At 41.8% G+C, this 16,123-nt stretch overlaps 77 pseudogenes; all 77 read right to left on the minus strand.

Annotated features, from left to right (window-relative positions):
* Positions 1-8: 8 nt before the first annotated feature.
* LOC142671384 (5S ribosomal RNA) lies at positions 9-127 on the minus strand (annotated as a pseudogene).
* Positions 128-194: 67 nt separating this feature from the next.
* On the minus strand, positions 195-313 carry LOC142672291 (5S ribosomal RNA; annotated as a pseudogene).
* Positions 314-380: 67 nt separating this feature from the next.
* On the minus strand, positions 381-499 carry LOC142671446 (5S ribosomal RNA; annotated as a pseudogene).
* Positions 500-751: 252 nt separating this feature from the next.
* Positions 752-870, minus strand: LOC142671304 (5S ribosomal RNA; annotated as a pseudogene).
* Positions 871-937: 67 nt separating this feature from the next.
* LOC142672921 (5S ribosomal RNA) lies at positions 938-1,056 on the minus strand (annotated as a pseudogene).
* Positions 1,057-1,123: 67 nt separating this feature from the next.
* LOC142672859 (5S ribosomal RNA) lies at positions 1,124-1,242 on the minus strand (annotated as a pseudogene).
* A 67-nt stretch (positions 1,243-1,309) lies between these two features.
* Positions 1,310-1,428, minus strand: LOC142671328 (5S ribosomal RNA; annotated as a pseudogene).
* A 67-nt stretch (positions 1,429-1,495) lies between these two features.
* Positions 1,496-1,614, minus strand: LOC142672151 (5S ribosomal RNA; annotated as a pseudogene).
* Positions 1,615-1,681: 67 nt separating this feature from the next.
* LOC142673149 (5S ribosomal RNA) lies at positions 1,682-1,800 on the minus strand (annotated as a pseudogene).
* A 67-nt stretch (positions 1,801-1,867) lies between these two features.
* On the minus strand, positions 1,868-1,986 carry LOC142673057 (5S ribosomal RNA; annotated as a pseudogene).
* Positions 1,987-2,053: 67 nt separating this feature from the next.
* On the minus strand, positions 2,054-2,172 carry LOC142671905 (5S ribosomal RNA; annotated as a pseudogene).
* Positions 2,173-2,239: 67 nt separating this feature from the next.
* Positions 2,240-2,358, minus strand: LOC142672446 (5S ribosomal RNA; annotated as a pseudogene).
* A 253-nt stretch (positions 2,359-2,611) lies between these two features.
* Positions 2,612-2,730, minus strand: LOC142671458 (5S ribosomal RNA; annotated as a pseudogene).
* A 67-nt stretch (positions 2,731-2,797) lies between these two features.
* Positions 2,798-2,916, minus strand: LOC142672459 (5S ribosomal RNA; annotated as a pseudogene).
* A 67-nt stretch (positions 2,917-2,983) lies between these two features.
* Positions 2,984-3,102, minus strand: LOC142673058 (5S ribosomal RNA; annotated as a pseudogene).
* Positions 3,103-3,169: 67 nt separating this feature from the next.
* Positions 3,170-3,288, minus strand: LOC142671906 (5S ribosomal RNA; annotated as a pseudogene).
* A 67-nt stretch (positions 3,289-3,355) lies between these two features.
* On the minus strand, positions 3,356-3,474 carry LOC142673087 (5S ribosomal RNA; annotated as a pseudogene).
* A 253-nt stretch (positions 3,475-3,727) lies between these two features.
* Positions 3,728-3,846, minus strand: LOC142672084 (5S ribosomal RNA; annotated as a pseudogene).
* A 67-nt stretch (positions 3,847-3,913) lies between these two features.
* Positions 3,914-4,032, minus strand: LOC142671383 (5S ribosomal RNA; annotated as a pseudogene).
* Positions 4,033-4,099: 67 nt separating this feature from the next.
* On the minus strand, positions 4,100-4,218 carry LOC142672512 (5S ribosomal RNA; annotated as a pseudogene).
* A 67-nt stretch (positions 4,219-4,285) lies between these two features.
* Positions 4,286-4,404, minus strand: LOC142672152 (5S ribosomal RNA; annotated as a pseudogene).
* Positions 4,405-4,471: 67 nt separating this feature from the next.
* Positions 4,472-4,590, minus strand: LOC142671536 (5S ribosomal RNA; annotated as a pseudogene).
* Positions 4,591-4,657: 67 nt separating this feature from the next.
* Positions 4,658-4,776, minus strand: LOC142672501 (5S ribosomal RNA; annotated as a pseudogene).
* Positions 4,777-4,843: 67 nt separating this feature from the next.
* LOC142672041 (5S ribosomal RNA) lies at positions 4,844-4,962 on the minus strand (annotated as a pseudogene).
* A 67-nt stretch (positions 4,963-5,029) lies between these two features.
* LOC142671907 (5S ribosomal RNA) lies at positions 5,030-5,148 on the minus strand (annotated as a pseudogene).
* A 67-nt stretch (positions 5,149-5,215) lies between these two features.
* Positions 5,216-5,334, minus strand: LOC142672861 (5S ribosomal RNA; annotated as a pseudogene).
* A 67-nt stretch (positions 5,335-5,401) lies between these two features.
* On the minus strand, positions 5,402-5,520 carry LOC142672047 (5S ribosomal RNA; annotated as a pseudogene).
* A 67-nt stretch (positions 5,521-5,587) lies between these two features.
* On the minus strand, positions 5,588-5,706 carry LOC142672894 (5S ribosomal RNA; annotated as a pseudogene).
* Positions 5,707-5,773: 67 nt separating this feature from the next.
* Positions 5,774-5,892, minus strand: LOC142672354 (5S ribosomal RNA; annotated as a pseudogene).
* Positions 5,893-5,959: 67 nt separating this feature from the next.
* On the minus strand, positions 5,960-6,078 carry LOC142672624 (5S ribosomal RNA; annotated as a pseudogene).
* A 67-nt stretch (positions 6,079-6,145) lies between these two features.
* On the minus strand, positions 6,146-6,264 carry LOC142673151 (5S ribosomal RNA; annotated as a pseudogene).
* Positions 6,265-6,331: 67 nt separating this feature from the next.
* On the minus strand, positions 6,332-6,450 carry LOC142672929 (5S ribosomal RNA; annotated as a pseudogene).
* A 67-nt stretch (positions 6,451-6,517) lies between these two features.
* Positions 6,518-6,636, minus strand: LOC142672862 (5S ribosomal RNA; annotated as a pseudogene).
* A 67-nt stretch (positions 6,637-6,703) lies between these two features.
* LOC142672863 (5S ribosomal RNA) lies at positions 6,704-6,822 on the minus strand (annotated as a pseudogene).
* A 67-nt stretch (positions 6,823-6,889) lies between these two features.
* LOC142672159 (5S ribosomal RNA) lies at positions 6,890-7,008 on the minus strand (annotated as a pseudogene).
* Positions 7,009-7,075: 67 nt separating this feature from the next.
* LOC142672173 (5S ribosomal RNA) lies at positions 7,076-7,194 on the minus strand (annotated as a pseudogene).
* A 67-nt stretch (positions 7,195-7,261) lies between these two features.
* LOC142672865 (5S ribosomal RNA) lies at positions 7,262-7,380 on the minus strand (annotated as a pseudogene).
* Positions 7,381-7,447: 67 nt separating this feature from the next.
* On the minus strand, positions 7,448-7,566 carry LOC142672112 (5S ribosomal RNA; annotated as a pseudogene).
* A 67-nt stretch (positions 7,567-7,633) lies between these two features.
* On the minus strand, positions 7,634-7,752 carry LOC142672724 (5S ribosomal RNA; annotated as a pseudogene).
* A 253-nt stretch (positions 7,753-8,005) lies between these two features.
* Positions 8,006-8,124, minus strand: LOC142672408 (5S ribosomal RNA; annotated as a pseudogene).
* Positions 8,125-8,191: 67 nt separating this feature from the next.
* On the minus strand, positions 8,192-8,310 carry LOC142671662 (5S ribosomal RNA; annotated as a pseudogene).
* A 67-nt stretch (positions 8,311-8,377) lies between these two features.
* On the minus strand, positions 8,378-8,496 carry LOC142672153 (5S ribosomal RNA; annotated as a pseudogene).
* Positions 8,497-8,563: 67 nt separating this feature from the next.
* LOC142671908 (5S ribosomal RNA) lies at positions 8,564-8,682 on the minus strand (annotated as a pseudogene).
* A 67-nt stretch (positions 8,683-8,749) lies between these two features.
* Positions 8,750-8,868, minus strand: LOC142672866 (5S ribosomal RNA; annotated as a pseudogene).
* Positions 8,869-8,935: 67 nt separating this feature from the next.
* Positions 8,936-9,054, minus strand: LOC142672049 (5S ribosomal RNA; annotated as a pseudogene).
* Positions 9,055-9,121: 67 nt separating this feature from the next.
* LOC142672154 (5S ribosomal RNA) lies at positions 9,122-9,240 on the minus strand (annotated as a pseudogene).
* Positions 9,241-9,307: 67 nt separating this feature from the next.
* Positions 9,308-9,426, minus strand: LOC142672895 (5S ribosomal RNA; annotated as a pseudogene).
* A 67-nt stretch (positions 9,427-9,493) lies between these two features.
* LOC142672355 (5S ribosomal RNA) lies at positions 9,494-9,612 on the minus strand (annotated as a pseudogene).
* A 67-nt stretch (positions 9,613-9,679) lies between these two features.
* Positions 9,680-9,798, minus strand: LOC142671454 (5S ribosomal RNA; annotated as a pseudogene).
* Positions 9,799-9,865: 67 nt separating this feature from the next.
* Positions 9,866-9,984, minus strand: LOC142673152 (5S ribosomal RNA; annotated as a pseudogene).
* A 67-nt stretch (positions 9,985-10,051) lies between these two features.
* On the minus strand, positions 10,052-10,170 carry LOC142671522 (5S ribosomal RNA; annotated as a pseudogene).
* Positions 10,171-10,237: 67 nt separating this feature from the next.
* LOC142672867 (5S ribosomal RNA) lies at positions 10,238-10,356 on the minus strand (annotated as a pseudogene).
* Positions 10,357-10,609: 253 nt separating this feature from the next.
* Positions 10,610-10,728, minus strand: LOC142672160 (5S ribosomal RNA; annotated as a pseudogene).
* Positions 10,729-10,795: 67 nt separating this feature from the next.
* LOC142672214 (5S ribosomal RNA) lies at positions 10,796-10,914 on the minus strand (annotated as a pseudogene).
* A 253-nt stretch (positions 10,915-11,167) lies between these two features.
* Positions 11,168-11,286, minus strand: LOC142672620 (5S ribosomal RNA; annotated as a pseudogene).
* A 67-nt stretch (positions 11,287-11,353) lies between these two features.
* On the minus strand, positions 11,354-11,472 carry LOC142671349 (5S ribosomal RNA; annotated as a pseudogene).
* Positions 11,473-11,539: 67 nt separating this feature from the next.
* Positions 11,540-11,658, minus strand: LOC142671663 (5S ribosomal RNA; annotated as a pseudogene).
* Positions 11,659-11,725: 67 nt separating this feature from the next.
* Positions 11,726-11,844, minus strand: LOC142671595 (5S ribosomal RNA; annotated as a pseudogene).
* A 67-nt stretch (positions 11,845-11,911) lies between these two features.
* Positions 11,912-12,030, minus strand: LOC142671841 (5S ribosomal RNA; annotated as a pseudogene).
* Positions 12,031-12,097: 67 nt separating this feature from the next.
* LOC142671843 (5S ribosomal RNA) lies at positions 12,098-12,216 on the minus strand (annotated as a pseudogene).
* Positions 12,217-12,283: 67 nt separating this feature from the next.
* LOC142672322 (5S ribosomal RNA) lies at positions 12,284-12,402 on the minus strand (annotated as a pseudogene).
* A 439-nt stretch (positions 12,403-12,841) lies between these two features.
* Positions 12,842-12,960, minus strand: LOC142672233 (5S ribosomal RNA; annotated as a pseudogene).
* A 67-nt stretch (positions 12,961-13,027) lies between these two features.
* LOC142672682 (5S ribosomal RNA) lies at positions 13,028-13,146 on the minus strand (annotated as a pseudogene).
* A 67-nt stretch (positions 13,147-13,213) lies between these two features.
* Positions 13,214-13,332, minus strand: LOC142672675 (5S ribosomal RNA; annotated as a pseudogene).
* Positions 13,333-13,399: 67 nt separating this feature from the next.
* LOC142671324 (5S ribosomal RNA) lies at positions 13,400-13,518 on the minus strand (annotated as a pseudogene).
* A 67-nt stretch (positions 13,519-13,585) lies between these two features.
* LOC142672113 (5S ribosomal RNA) lies at positions 13,586-13,704 on the minus strand (annotated as a pseudogene).
* Positions 13,705-13,771: 67 nt separating this feature from the next.
* Positions 13,772-13,890, minus strand: LOC142671551 (5S ribosomal RNA; annotated as a pseudogene).
* Positions 13,891-13,956: 66 nt separating this feature from the next.
* On the minus strand, positions 13,957-14,075 carry LOC142672174 (5S ribosomal RNA; annotated as a pseudogene).
* Positions 14,076-14,142: 67 nt separating this feature from the next.
* Positions 14,143-14,261, minus strand: LOC142672370 (5S ribosomal RNA; annotated as a pseudogene).
* A 67-nt stretch (positions 14,262-14,328) lies between these two features.
* On the minus strand, positions 14,329-14,447 carry LOC142671757 (5S ribosomal RNA; annotated as a pseudogene).
* A 67-nt stretch (positions 14,448-14,514) lies between these two features.
* Positions 14,515-14,633, minus strand: LOC142672868 (5S ribosomal RNA; annotated as a pseudogene).
* A 67-nt stretch (positions 14,634-14,700) lies between these two features.
* LOC142671756 (5S ribosomal RNA) lies at positions 14,701-14,819 on the minus strand (annotated as a pseudogene).
* Positions 14,820-14,886: 67 nt separating this feature from the next.
* LOC142671269 (5S ribosomal RNA) lies at positions 14,887-15,005 on the minus strand (annotated as a pseudogene).
* A 252-nt stretch (positions 15,006-15,257) lies between these two features.
* On the minus strand, positions 15,258-15,376 carry LOC142671950 (5S ribosomal RNA; annotated as a pseudogene).
* Positions 15,377-15,443: 67 nt separating this feature from the next.
* Positions 15,444-15,562, minus strand: LOC142672495 (5S ribosomal RNA; annotated as a pseudogene).
* A 67-nt stretch (positions 15,563-15,629) lies between these two features.
* On the minus strand, positions 15,630-15,748 carry LOC142671553 (5S ribosomal RNA; annotated as a pseudogene).
* Positions 15,749-16,001: 253 nt separating this feature from the next.
* On the minus strand, positions 16,002-16,120 carry LOC142672399 (5S ribosomal RNA; annotated as a pseudogene).
* Between the last annotated feature and the right edge of the window lie 3 nt (positions 16,121-16,123).

The following is a 16,123-nucleotide window of genomic DNA, read 5'->3' on the forward strand; positions in this document are numbered from 1 at the left end:
TAATAAAAAGTCAACCGCACCACGGATTCCCAGACAGTCTCCCACAGTGGTACTAGCGAGGCCTTAAGCTGTGTTACTTCTGCGATCTGACGAGAGCAGGCACATTCAGCTTAGAATGGCCATTGACATTAAATGCTTTAATCCATAGTCCTTTTTAATCGATTGTGAAACAAAATCTAAACGACATAATAAAAAGTCAACCGCACCTCGGATTCCCAGACAGTCTCCCACACTGGTACTAGCGAGTCCTTAAGCTGTGTAACTTCTGCGATCTGACGAGAGCAGGGACATTCAGCTTAGAATGGTGATTGACATTAAATGCTTTAATCCATAGTCCTTTTTAATCGATTGTGAAACAAAATCTAAACGACATAATAAAAATTCAACCGCACCACGGATTCCCAGACAGTCTCCCACACTGGTACTAGCGAGGCCTTAAGCTGTGTAACTTCTGCGATCTGACGAGAGCAGGCACATTCAGCTTAGAATGGCCATTGACATTAAATGCTTTAATCCACAGTCCTTTTTAATCGATTGTGAAACAAAATCTAAACAACATAATAAAAAGTCAACCGCACCACGGATTCCCAGACAGTCTCCCACACTGGTACTAGCGAGTCCTTAAGCTGTGTAACTTCTGCGATCTACGAGAGCAGGCACATTCAGCTTAGAATGGCCATTGACATTAAAAGCCTTAATCCATAGTCCTATTTAATCTATTGTGAAACAAAATCTAAACAACATAGTAAAAAGTCAACCGCACCACGTATTCCCAGACAGTCTGCCACACTGGTACTAGCGAGGCCTTAAGCTGTGTAACTTCTGCGATCTGACGAGAGCAGGCACATTCAGCTTAGAATGGCCATTGACATTAAATACTTTAATCCATAGTCCTTTTTAATCGATTGTGAAACAAAATCTAAACGACATAATAAAAAGTCAACCGCACCACGGATTCCCAGACAGTCTCCCACACTGGTACTAGCGAGGCCTTAAGCTGTGTAACTTCTGCGTTCTGACGAGAGCAGGCACATTCAGCTTAGAATGGCCATTGACGTTAAATGCTTTAATCCATAGTCCTATTTAATCTATTGTGAAACAAAATCTAAACGACATAATAAAAAGTCAACCGCACCACGGATTCCCAGACAGTCTCCCACACTGGTACTAGCGAGGCCTTAAGCTGTGTAACTTCTGCGATCTGACGAGAGCAGGCACATTCAGCTTAGAATGGCCATTGACATTAAATGATTTAATCCATAGTCCTTTTTAATCGATTGTGAAACAAAATCTAAACGACATAATAAAAAGTCAACCGCTCCACGGATTCCCAGACAGTCTCCCACACTGGTACTAGCGAGGACTTAAGCTGTGTAACTTCTGCGATCTGACGAGAGCAGGCACATTCAGCTTAGAATGGCCATTGACGTTAAATCTTTTAATCCATAGTCCTATTTAATCTATTGTGAAACAAAATCTAAACGACATAATAAAAAGTCAACCGCACCACGGATTCCCAGACAGTCTCCCACACTGGTACTAGCGAGGCGTTAAGCTGTGTAACTTCTGCGATCTAACGAGAGCAGGCACATTCAGCTTAGAATGGCCATTGACGTTAAATGCTTTAATCCATAGTCCTATTTAATCTATTGTGAAACAAAATCTAAACGACATAATCAAAAGTCAACCACACCACGGATTCCCAGACAGTCTCCCACACTGGTACTAGCGAGGCCTTAAGCTGTGTAACTTCTGCGATCTGACGAGAGCAGGCACATTCAGCTTAGAATGGCCATTGACATTAAATGCTTTAATCCATAGTACTTTTTAATCGATTGTGAAACAAAATCTAAACGACATAATAAAAAGTCAACCGCACCACGGATTCCCAGACAGTCTCCCACACTGGTACTAGCGAGGCCTTAAGCTGTGTAACTTCTGCGATCTGACGAGAGCAGGGACATTCAGCTTAGAATGGCCATTGACATTAAATGCTTTAATCCATAGTCCTTTTTAATCGATTGTGAAACAAAATCTAAACGACATAATAAAAAGTCAACCGCACCACGGATTCCCAGACAGTCTCCCACACTGGTACTAGCGAGTCCTTAAGCTGTGTAACTTCTGCGATCTGACGAGAGCAGGCACATTCAGCTTAGAATGGCCATTGACGTTAAATGCTTTAATCCATAGTCCTATTTAATCTATTGTGAAACAAAATCTAAACGACTTAATAAAAAGTCAACCGCACCACGGATTCCCAGACAGTCTCCCACACTGGTACTAGCGAGGCGTTAAGCTGTGTAACTTCTGCGATCTAACGAGAGCAGGCACATTCAGCTTAGAATGGCCATTAACATTAAAAGCCTTAATCCATAGTCCTATTTAATCTATTGTGAAACAAAATCTAAACAACATAATAAAAAGGCAACCGCACCACGGATTCCCAGACAGTCTCCCACACTGGTACTAGCGAGGCGTTAAGCTGTGTAACTTCTGCGATCTAACAAGAGCAGGGACATTCAGCTTAGAATGGCCATTGACATTAAAGGCTTTAATCCATAGTCCTTTTTAATCGATTGTGAAACAAAATCTAAACGACACAATAAAAATTCAACCGCACCACGGATTCCCAGACAGTCTCCCACACTGGTACTAGCGAGGCCTTAAGCTGCGTAACTTCTGCGATCTGACGAGAGCAGGCACATTCAGCTTAGAATGGCCATTAACATTAAAAGCCTTAATCCATAGTCCTATTTAATCTATTGTGAAACAAAATCTAAACGACATAATCAAAAGTCAACCACACCATGGATTCCCAGACAGTCTCCCACACTGGTACTAGCGAGGCCTTAAGCTGTGTAACTTCTGCGATCTAAAGAGAGCAGGCACATTCAGCTTAGAATGGCCATTGACATTAAATGCTTTAATCCATAGTACTTTTTAATCGATTGTGAAACAAAATCTAAACGACATAATAAAAAGTCAACCGCACCACGGATTCCCAGACAGTCTCCCACACTGGTACTAGCGAGGCCTTAAGCTGTGTAACTTCTGCGATCTGACGAGAGCAGGGACATTCAGCTTAGAATGGCCATTGACATTAAATGCTTTAATCCATAGTCCTTTTTAATCGATTGTGAAACAAAATCTAAACGACATAATAAAAAGTCAACCGCACCACGGATTCCCAGACAGTCTCCCACACTGGTACTAGCGAGTCCTTAAGCTGTGTAACTTCTGCGATCTGACGAGAGCAGGCACATTCAGCTTAGAATGGCCATTGACGTTAAATGCTTTAATCCATAGTCCTTTTTAATCGATTGTGAAACAAAATCTAAACGACATAATAAAAAGTCAACCGCACCACGGATTCCCAGACAGTCTCCCACACTGGTACTAGCGAGGCCTTAAGCTGTGTAACTTCTGCGATCTGACGAGAGCAGGCACATTCAGCTTAGAATGGCCATTAACATTAAAAGCCATAATCCATAGTCCTATTTAATCTATTGTGAAACAAAATCTAAACGACATAATAAAAAGGCAACCGCACCACGGATTCCCAGACAGTCTCCCACACTGGTACTAGCGAGGCGTTAAGCTGTGTAACTTCTGCGATCTAACAAGAGCAGGGACATTCAGCTTAGAATGACCATTGACATTAAAGGATTTAATCCATAGTCCTTTTTAATCGATTGTGAAACAAAATCTAAACGACACAATAAAAATTCAACCGCACCACGGATTCCCAGACAGTCTCCCACACTGGTACTAGCGAGGCCTTAAGCTGTGTAACTTCTGCGTTCTGACCAGAGCAGGCACATTCAGCTTAGAATGGCCATTGACGTTAAATGCTTTAATCCATAGTCCTATTTAATCTATTGTGAAACAAAATCTAAACGACTTAATAAAAAGTCAACAGCACCACGGATTTCCAGACAGTCTCCCACACTGGTACTAGCGAGGCCTTAAGCTGTGTAACTTCTGCGATCTGACGAGAGCAGGCACATTCAGCTTAGAATGGCCATTGACATTAAATGCTTTAATCCATAGTCCTTTTTAATCGATTGTGAAACAAAATCTAAACGACATAATAAAAAGTCAACCGTACCATGGATTCCCAGACAGTCTCCCACACTGGTACTAGAGAGGCCTTAAGCTGTGTAACTTCTGCGATCTGACGAGAGCAGGCACATTCAGCTTAGAATGGCCATTGACATTAAATCCTTTAATCCATAGTCCTATTTAATCTATTGTGAAACAAAATCTAAACGACATAATAAAAAGTCAACCGCACCACGGATTCCCAGACAGTCTCCCACACTGGTACTAGCGAGGCGTTAAGCTGTGTAACTTCTGCGATCTAACGAGAGCAGGCACATTCAGCTTAGAATGGCCATTGACATTAAATGTTTTAATCCATAGTCCTTTTTAATCGATTGTGAAACAAAATCTAAACGACATAATAAAAAGTCAACCGCACCACGTATTCCCAGACAGTCTCCCACACTGGTACTAGCGAGGCCTTAAGCTGTGTAACTTCTGCGATCTGACGAGAGCAGGCACATTCAGCTTAGAATGGCCATTACCATTAAAAGCCTTAATCCATAGTCCTATTTAATCTATTGTGAAACAAAATCTAAACGACATAATAAAAAGTCAACCGCACCACGGATTCCCAGACAGTCTCCCACACTGGTACTAGCGAGGCGTTAAGCTGTGTAACTTCTGCGATCTGACCAGAGCAGGTACATTCAGCTTAGAATGGCCATTGACGTTAAATGCTTTAATCCATAGTCCTATTTAATCTATTGTGAAACAAAATCTAAACGACATAATCAAAAGTCAACCACACCACGGATTCCCAGACAGTCTCCCACACTGGTACTAGCGAGGCCTTAAGCTGTGTAACTTCTGCAATCTGACGAGAGCAGGGACATTCAGCTTAGAATGGCCATTGACATTAAATGCTTTAATCCATAGTCCTTTTTAATCGATTGTGAAACAAAATCTAAACGACATAATAAAAAGTCAACCGCACCACGGATTCCCAGACAGTCTCCCACACTGGTACTAGCGAGTCCTTAAGCTGTGTAACTTCTGCGATCTGACGAGAGCAGGCACATTCAGCTTAGAATGGCCATTGACGTTAAATGCTTTAATCCATAGTCCTATTTAATCTATTGTGAAACAAAATCTAAACGACTTAATAAAAAGTCAACCGCACCACGGATTCCCAGACAGTCTCCCACACTGGTACTAGCGAGGCCTTAAGCTGTGTAACTTCTGCGATCTGACGAGAGCAGGCACATTCAGCTTAGAATGGCCATTGACATTAAATGTTTTAATCCATAGTCCTTTTTAATCGATTGTGAAACAAAATCTAAACGACATAATAAAAAGTCAACCGTACCATGGATTCCCAGACAGTCTCCCACACTGGTACTAGCGAGGCCTTAAGCTGTGTAACTTCTGCGATCTGACGAGAGCAGGCACATTCAGCTTAGAATGGCCATTGACATTAAATCCTTTAATCAATAGTCCTATTTAATCTATTGTGAAACAAAATCTAAACGACATAATAAAAAGTCAACCGCACCACGGATTCCCAGACAGTCTCCCACACTGGTACTAGCGAGGCCTAAAGCTGTGTAACTTCTGCGATCTGACGAGAGCAGGCACTTTCAGCTTAGAATGGCCATTAACATTAAAAGCCTTAATCCATAGTCCTATTTAATCTATTGTGAAACAAAATCTAAACAACATAATAAAAAGTCAACCGCACCACGAATTCCCAGACAGTCTCCCACACTGGTACTAGCGAGGGCTTAAGCTGTGTAACTTCTGCGATCTGACGAGAGCAGGCACATTCAGCTTAGAATGGACATTGACATTAAAAGCCTTAATCCATAGTCCTATTTAATCTATTGTGAAACAAAATCTAAACAACATAATAAAAAGTCAACCGCACCACGGATTCCCAGACAGTCTCCCACACTGGTACTAGCGAGGCCTTAAGCTGTGTAACTTCTGCGTTCTGACCAGAGAAGGCACATTCAGCTTAGAATGGCCATTGACGTTAAATGCTTTAATCCATAGTCCTATTTAATCTATTGTGAAACAAAATCTAAACGACATAATAAAAAGTCAACCACACCACGGATTCCCAGACAGTCTCCCACACTGGTACTAGCGAGGCCTTAAGCTGTGTAACTTCTGCGATCTGACGAGAGCAGGCACATTCAGCTTAGAATGGCCATTGACATTAAATGCTTTAATCCATAGTACTTTTTAATCGATTGTGAAACAAAATCTAAACGACATAATAAAAAGTCAACCGCACCACGGATTCCCAGACAGTCTCCCACACTGGTACTAGCGAGGCCTTAAGCTGTGTAATTTCTGCGATCTGACGAGAGCAGGGACATTCAGCTTAGAATGGCCATTGACATTAAATGCTTTAATCCATAGTCCTTTTTAATCGATTGTGAAACAAAATCTAAACGACATAATAAAAAGTCAACCGCACCACGGATTCCCAGACAGTCTCCCACACTGGTACTAGCGAGGCCTTAAGCTGTGTAACTTCTGCGATCTGACGAGAGCAGGCACATTCAGCTTAGAATGGCCATTGACGTTAAATGCTTTAATCCATAGTCCTATTTAATCTATTGTGAAACAAAATCTAAACGACTTAATAAAAAGTCAACCGCACCACGGATTCCCAGACAGTCTCCCACACTGGTACTAGCGAGGCCTTAAGCTGTGTAACTTCTGCGATCTGACGAGAGCAGGCACATTCAGCTTAGAATGGCCATTGACAATAAATGCTTTAATCCATAGTCCTTTTTAATCGATTGTGAAACAAAATCTAAACGACATAATAAAAAGTCAACCGCACCATGGATTCCCAGACAGTCTCCCACACTGGTACTAGCGAGGCCTTAAGCTGTGTAACTTCTGCGATCCGACGAGAGCAGGGACATTCAGCTTAGAATGGCCATTGACATTAAATGCTTTAATCCATAGTCCTTTTTAATCGATTGTGAAACAAAATCTAAACGACATAATAAAAATTCAACCGCACCACGGATTCCCAGACAGTCTCCCACACTGGTACTAGCGAGGACTTAAGCTGTGTAACTTCTGCGATCTGACGAGAGCAGGCACATTCAGCTTAGAATGGCCATTGACGTTAAATCCTTTAATCCATAGTCCTATTTAATCTATTGTGAAACAAAATCTAAACGACATAATAAAAAGTCAACCGCACCACGGATTCCCAGACAGTCTCCCACACTGGTACTAGCGAGGCCTTAAGCTGTGTAACTTCTGCGATCTGACGAGAGCAGGCACATTCAGCTTAGAATGGCCATTGACATTAAATGCTTTAATCCATAGTACTTTTTAATCGATTGTGAAACAAAATCTAAACAACATAATAAAAAGTCAACCGCACCACGGATTCCCAGACAGTCTCCCACACTGGTACTAGCGAGGCGTTAAGCTGTGTAACTTCTGCGATCTAACGAGAGCAGGCACATTCAGCTTAGAATGGCCATTGACATTAAATGCTTTAATCCATAGTCCTTTTTAATCGATTGTGAAACAAAATCTAAACGACATAATAAAAAGGCAACCGCACCACGGATTCACAGACAGTCTCCCACACTGGTATTAGCGAGGCCTTAAGCTGTGTAACTTCTGCGATCTGACGAGAGCAGGGACATTCAGCTTAGAATGGCCATTGACATTAAGCGCTTTAATCCATAGTCCTTTTTAATCGATTGTGAAACAAAATCTAAACGACATAATAAATATTCAACCGCACCACGGATTCCCAGACAGTCTCCCACACTGGTACTAGCGAGGCCTTAAGCTGTGTAACTTCTGCGATCTGACGAGAACATGCACATTCAGCTTAGAATTGCCATTGACGTTAAATGCTTTAATCCATAGTCCTATTTAATCGATTGTGAAACAAAATCTAAACGACATAATAAAAAGTCAACCGCACCACGGATTACCAGACAGTCTCCCACACTGGTACTAGCGAGACCTTAAGCTGTGTAACTTCTGCGATCTGACGAGAGCAGGCACATTCAGCTTAGAATGGCCATTGACATTAAAAGCCTTAATCCATAGTCCTATTTAATCTATTGTGAAACAAAATCTAAACAACATAATAAAAAGGCAACCGCACCACGGATTCCCAGACAGTCTCCCACACTGGTACTAGCGAGGCCTTAAGCTGTGTAACTTCTGCGATCTGACGAGAGCAGGCACACTCAGCTTAGAATGGCCATTGACATTAAAAGCCTTAATCCATAGTCCTATTTAATCTATTGTGAAACAAAATCTAAACAACATAATAAAAAGTCAACCGCACCACGGATTCCCAGACAGTCTCCCACACTGGTACTAGCGAGGCGTTAAGCTGTGTAACTTCTGCGATCTAACGAGAGCAGGCACATTCAGCTTAGAATGGCCATTGACATTAAATGCTTTAATCCATAGTCCTTTTTAATCGATTGTGAAACAAAATCTAAACGACATAATAAAAAGTCAACCGCACCACGGATTCCCAGACAGTCTCCCACACTGGTACTAGCGAGTCCTTAAGCTGTGTAACTTCTGCGATCTGACGAGAGCAGGCACATTCAGCTTAGAATGGCCATTGACGTTAAATGCTTTAATCCATAGTCCTATTTAATCTATTGTGAAACAAAATCTAAACGACTTAATAAAAAGTCAACCGCACCACGGATTCCCAGACAGTCTCCCACACTGGTACTAGCGAGGCCTTAAGCTGTGTAACTTCTGCGATCTGACGAGAGCAGGCACATTCAGCTTAGAATGGCCATTGACATTAAATGCTTTAATCCATAGTCCTTTTTAATCGATTGTGAAACAAAATCTAAACGACATAATAAAAAGTCAACCGTACCATGGATTCCCAGACAGTCTCCCACACTGGTACTAGCGAGGCCTTAAGCTGTGTAACTTCTGCGATCTGACGAGAGCAGGCACATTCAGCTTAGAATGGCCATTGACATTAAATCCTTTAATCAATAGTCCTATTTAATCTATTGTGAAACAAAATCTAAACGACATAATAAAAAGTCAACCGCACCACGGATTCCCAGACAGTCTCCCACACTGGTACTAGCGAGGCGTTAAGCTGTGTAACTTCTGCGATCTAACGAGAGCAGGCACATTCAGCTTAGAATGGCCATTGACATTAAATGCTTTAATCCATAGTCCTTTTTAATCGATTGTGAAACAAAATCTAAACGACATAATAAAAAGTCAACCGCACCACGGATTCCCAGACAGTCTCCCACACTGGTACTAGCGAGGCCTAAAGCTGTGTAACTTCTGCGATCTGACGAGAGCAGGCACTTTCAGCTTAGAATGGCCATTAACATTAAAAGCCTTAATCCATAGTCCTATTTAATCTATTGTGAAACAAAATCTAAACAACATAATAAAAAGTCAACCGCACCACGAATTCCCAGACAGTCTCCCACACTGGTACTAGCGAGGGCTTAAGCTGTGTAACTTCTGCGATCTGACGAGAGCAGGCACATTCAGCTTAGAATGGACATTGACATTAAAAGCCTTAATCCATAGTCCTATTTAATCTATTGTGAAACAAAATCTAAACAACATAATAAAAAGTCAACCGCACCACGGATTCCCAGACAGTCTCCCACACTGGTACTAGCGAGGCCTTAAGCTGTGTAACTTCTGCGTTCTGACCAGAGCAGGCACATTCAGCTTAGAATGGCCATTGACGTTAAATGCTTTAATCCATAGTCCTATTTAATCTATTGTGAAACAAAATCTAAACGACATAATAAAAAGTCAACCACACCACGGATTCCCAGACAGTCTCCCACACTGGTACTAGCGAGGCCTTAAGCTGTGTAACTTCTGCGATCTGACGAGAGCAGGCACATTCAGCTTAGAATGGCCATTGACATTAAATGCTTTAATCCATAGTACTTTTTAATCGATTGTGAAACAAAATCTAAACGACATAATAAAAAGTCAACCGCACCACGGATTCCCAAACAGTCTCCCACACTGGTACTAGCGTGGCCTTAAGCTGTGTAATTTCTGCGATCTGACGAGAGCAGGGACATTCAGCTTAGAATGGCCATTGATATTAAATGCTTTAATCCATAGTCCTTTTTAATCGATTGTGAAACAAAATCTAAACGACATAATAGAAAGTCAACCGCACCACGGATTCCCAGACAGTCTCCCACACTGGTACTAGCGAGGCCTTAAGCTGTGTAACTTCTGCGATCTGACGAGAGCAGGCACATTCAGCTTAGAATGGCCATTGACGTTAAATGCTTTAATCCATAGTCCTATTTAATCTATTGTGAAACAAAATCTAAACGACTTAATAAAAAGTCAACCGCACCACGGATTGACTGACAGTCTCCCACACTGGTACTAGCGAGGCCTTAAGCTGTGTAACTTCTGCGATCTGACGAGAGCAGGCACATTCAGCTTAGAATGGCCATTGACAATAAATGCTTTAATCCATAGTCCTTTTTAATCGATTGTGAAACAAAATCTAAACGACATAATAAAAAGTCAACCGCACCATGGATTCCCAGACAGTCTCCCACACTGGTACTAGCGAGGCCTTAAGCTGTGTAACTTCTGCGATCCGACGAGAGCAGGGACATTCAGCTTAGAATGGCCATTGACATTAAATGCTTTAATCCATAGTCCTTTTTAATCGATTGTGAAACAAAATCTAAACGACATAATAAAAATTCAACTGCACCACGGATTCCCAGACAGTCTCCCACACTGGTACTAGCGAGGACTTAAGCTGTGTAACTTCTGCGATCTGACGAGAGCAGGCACATTCAGCTTAGAATGGCCATTGACGTTAAATGCTTTAATCCATAGTCCTATTTAATCGATTGTGAAACAAAATCTAAACGACATAATAAAAAGTCAACCGCACCACGGATTACCAGACAGTCTCCCACACTGGTACTAGCGAGGCGTTAAGCTGTGTAACTTCTGCGATCTAACGAGAGCAGGCACATTCAGCTTAGAATGGCCATTGACATTAAACGCTTTAATCCATAGTCCTTTTTAATCGATTGTGAAACAAAATCTAAACAACATAATAAATATTCAACCGCACCACGGATTCCCAGACAGTCTCCCACACTGGTACTAGCGAGGCCTTAAGCTGTGTAACTTCTGCGATCTGACGAGAGCATGCACATTCAGCTTAGAATTGCCATTGACGTTAAATGCTTTAATCCATAGTCCTATTTAATCGATTGTGAAACAAAATCTAAACGACATAATAAAAAGTCAACCGCACCACGGATTCCCAGACAGTCTCCCACACTGGTACTAGCGAGACCTTAAGCTGTGTAACTTCTGCGATCTGACGAGAGCAGGCACATTCAGCTTAGAATGGCCATTGACATTAAAAGCCTTAATCCATAGTCCTATTTAATCTATTGTGAAACAAAATCTAAACAACATAATAAAAAGGCAACCGCACCACGGATTCCCAGACAGTCTCCCACACTGGTACTAGCGAGGCCTTAAGCTGTGTAACTTCTGCGATCTGACGAGAGCAGGCACACTCAGCTTAGAATGGCCATTGACATTAAAAGCCTTAATCCATAGTCCTATTTAATCTATTGTGAAACAAAATCTAAACAACATAATAAAAAGTCAACCGCACCACGGATTCCCAGACAGTCTCCCACACTGGTACTAGCGAGGCATTAAGCTGTGTAACTTCTGCGTTCTGACGAGAGCAGGCACATTCAGCTTAGAATGGCCATTGACGTTAAATGCTTTAATCCATAGTCCTTTTTAATCGATTGTGAAACAAAATCTAAACGACATAATAAAAATTCAACCGCACCACGGATTCCCAGACAGTCTCCCACACTGGTACTAGTGAGGCCTTAAGCTGTGTAACTTCTGCGATCTGACGAGAGCAGGGACATTCAGCTTAGAATGGCCATTGACATTAAATGCTTTAATCCATAGTCCTTTTTAATCGATTGTGAAACAAAATCGAAACAACATAATAAAAAGTCAACCGCTCCACGGATTCCCAGACAGTCTCCCACACTGGTACTAGCGAGGCCTTAGGCTGTGTAACTTCTGCGATCTGACGAGAGCAGGGGCATTCAGCTTAGAATGGCCATTGACATTAAATGCTTTAATCCATAGTCCTTTTTAATCGATTGTGAAACAAAATCTAAACGACATAATAAAAATTCAACCGCACCACGGATTCCCAGACAGTCTCCCACACTGGTACTAGCGAGGGCTTAAGCTGTGTAACTTCTGCGATCTGACGAGAGCAGGCACATTCAGCTTAGAATGGCCATTGACGGTAAATGCTTTAATCCATAGTCCTATTTAATCTATTGTGAAACAAAATCTAAACGACATAATAAAAAGTCAACCGCACCACGGATTCCCAGACAGTCTACCACACTGGTACTAGCGAGGCGTTAAGCTATGTAACTTCTGCGATCTAACGAGAGCAGGCACATTCAGCTTAGAATGGCCATTGACATTAAATGCTTTAATCCATAGTCCTTTTTAATCGATTGTGAAACAAAATCTAAACGACATAATAAGAAGTCAACCCCACCACGGATTCACAGACAGTCTCCCACATTGGTACTAGCGAGGCCTTAAGCTGTGTAACTTCTGCGATCTGACGAGAGCAGGCACACTCAGCCTAGAATGGCCATTGACATTAAAAGCCTTAATCCATAGTCCTATTTAATCTATTGTGAAACAAAATCTAAACAACATAATAAAAAGTCAACCGCACCACGGATTCCCAGACAGTCTCCCACACTTGTACTAGCGAGGCCTTAAGCTGTGTAACTTCTGCGATCTGACGAGAGCAGGGACATTCAGTTTAGAATGGCCATTGACATTAAATTCTTTAATCCATAGTCCTTTTTAATCGATTGTGAAACAAAATCTAAACGACATAATAAAAAGTTAACTGCACAACGGATTCCCAGACAGTCTCCCACACTGGTACTAGCGAGGCCTTAAGCTGTGTAACTTCTGCGATCTGACGAGAGCAGGCACATTCAGCTTAGAATTGCCATTGACGTTAAATGCTTTAATCCATAGTCCTATTTAATCTATTGTGAAACAAAATCTAAACAACATAATAAAAAGTCAACCGCACCACGGATTCCCAGACAGTCTCCCACACTGGTACTAGTGAGGCGTTAAGCTGTGTAACTTCTGCGATCTAACGAGAGCAGGCACATTCAGCTTAGAGTGGCCATTGACATTAAATGCTTTAATCCATAGTCCTTTTTAATCGATTGTGAAACAAAATCTAAACGACATAATAAAAAGTAAACCGCACCACGGATTCCCAGACAGTCTCCCACACTGGTACTAGCGAGGCCTTAAGCTGTGTAACTTCTGCGATCTGACGAGAGCAGGCACATTCAGCTTAGAATGGCCATTGACGTTAAATGCTTTAATCCATAGTCCTATTTAATCTATTGTGAAACAAAATCTAAACGACATAATAAAAAGTCAACCGCACCACGGATTCCCAGACAGTCTCCCACACTGGTACTAGCGAGGCGTTAAGCTGTGTAACTTCTGCGATCTAACGAGAGCAGGCACATTCAGCTTAGAATGGCCATTGACATTAAATGCTTTAATCCATAGTCCTTTTTAATCGATTGTGAAACAAAATCTAAACGACATAATAAAAAGTCAACCGCACCACGAATTCCCAGACAGTCTCCCACACTGGTACTAGCGAGGCCTTAAGCTGTGTAACTTCTGCGATCTGACGAGATCAGGGACATTCAGCTTAGAATGGCCATTGACATTAAAGCCTTAATCCATAGTCCTATTTAATCTACTGTGAAACAAAATCTAAACAACATAATAAAAAGTCAACCACACCACGGATTCCCAGACAGTCTCCCACACTGGTACTAGCGAGGCCTTAAGCTGTGTAACTTCTGCGATCTGACGAGAGTAGGCACATTCAGCTTAGAATGGCCATTGACGTTAAATGCTTTAATCCATAGTCCTATTTAATCTATTGTGAAACAAAATCTAAACGACATAATAAAAAGTCAACCGCACCACGGATTCCCAGACAGTCTCCCACCCTGGTACTAGCGAGGCCTTAAGCTGTGTAACTTCTGCGATCTGACGAGAGCAGGCACATTCAGCTTAGAATGGCCATTGACATTAAATGCTTTAATCCATAGTCCTTTTTAATCGATTGTGAAACAAAATCTAAACGACATAATAAAAAGTCAACCGCACCACGGATTCCCAGACAGTCTCCCACACTGGTACTAGCGAGGCCTTAAGCTGTGTAACTTCTGCGATCTGACGAGAGTAGGCACATTCAGCTTAGAATGGCCATTGACATTAAATGCTTTAATCCATAGTCCTTTTTAATCGATTGTGAAACAAAATCTAAACGACATAATAAAAAGTCAACCGCACCACGGATTCCCAGACAGTCTCCCACACTGGTACTAGCGAGGCCTTAAGCTGTGTAACTTCTGCGATCTGACGAGAGCAGGCACATTCAGCTTAGAATGGCCATTGACATTAAATGCTTTAATTCATAGTCCTTTTTAATCGATTGTGAAACAAAATCTAAACGACATAATAAAAAGTCAACCGCACCACGGATTCCCAGACAGTCTCCCACACTCGTACTAGTGAGGCCTTAAGCTGTGTAACTTCTGCGATCTGACGAGAGCAGGGACATTCAGCTTAGAATGGCCATTGACATTAAATGCTTTAATCCATAGTCCTTTTTAATCGATTGTGAAACAAAATCGAAACAACATAATAAAAAGTCAACTGCACCACGGATTCCCAGACAGTCTCCCACACTGGTACTAGCGAGGCCTTAGGCTGTGTAACTTCTGCGATCTGACGAGAGCAGGGGCATTCAGCTTAGAATGGCCATTGACATTAAGTGCTTTAATCCATAGTCCTTTTTAATCGATTGTGAAACAAAATCTAAACGACATAATAAAATTTCAACGCACCACGGATTCCCAGACAGTCTCCCACACTGGTACTAGCGAGGCCTTAAGCTGTGTAACTTCTGCGATCTAACGAGAGCAGGCACACTCAGCTTAGAATGGCCATTGACATTAAAAGCCTTAATCCATAGTCCTATTTAATCTATTGTGAAACAAAATCTAAACAACATAATAAAAAGTCAACCGCACCACGGATTCCCAGACAGTCTCCCACACTCGTACTAGCAAGGCCTTAAGCTGTGTAACTTCTGCGATCTGACGAGAGCAGGGACATTCAGCTTAGAATGGCCATTGACATTAAATTCTTTAATCCATAGTCCTTTTTAATCAATTGTGAAACAAAATCTAAACGACATAATAAAAAGTCATCTGCACCACGGATTCCCAGACAGTCTCCCACACTGGTACTAGCGAGGGCTTAAGCTGTGTAACTTCTGCGATCTGACGAGAGCAGGCACATTCAGCTTAGAATGGCCATTGACGTTAAATGCTTTAATCCATAGTCCTATTTAATCTATTGTGAAACAAAATCTAAACGACATAATAAAAAGTCAACCGCACCACGGATTCCCAGACAGTCTCCCACACTCGTACTAGCGAGGCCTTAAGCTGTGTAACTTCTGCGATCTAACGAGAGCAGGCACATTCAGCTTAGAATGGCCATTGACATTAAATGCTTTAATCCATAGTCCTTTTTAATCGATTGTGAAACAAAATCTAAACGACATAATAAAAATTCAACCGCACCACGTATTCCCAGACAGTCTCCCACACTGGTACTAGCGAGGCTTTAAGCTGTGTAACTTCTGCGATCTGACGAGAGCAGGCACGTTTAGCTTAGAATGGCCATTGACATTAAAAGCCTTAATCCATAGTCCTATTTAATCTATTGTGAAACAAAATCTAAACGACATAATAAAAAGTCAACCACACCACGGATTCCCAGACAGTCTCCCACACTAGTACTAGCGAGGCGTTAAGCTGTGTAACTTCTGCGATCTAACGAGAGCAGGCACATTCAGCTTAGAATGGCCATTGACATT

This window comes from Rhinoderma darwinii (genome assembly GCF_050947455.1).
Source record: "Rhinoderma darwinii isolate aRhiDar2 chromosome 1 unlocalized genomic scaffold, aRhiDar2.hap1 SUPER_1_unloc_28, whole genome shotgun sequence".
NCBI classification, from domain to species: Eukaryota; Metazoa; Chordata; class Amphibia; order Anura; family Rhinodermatidae; genus Rhinoderma; species Rhinoderma darwinii.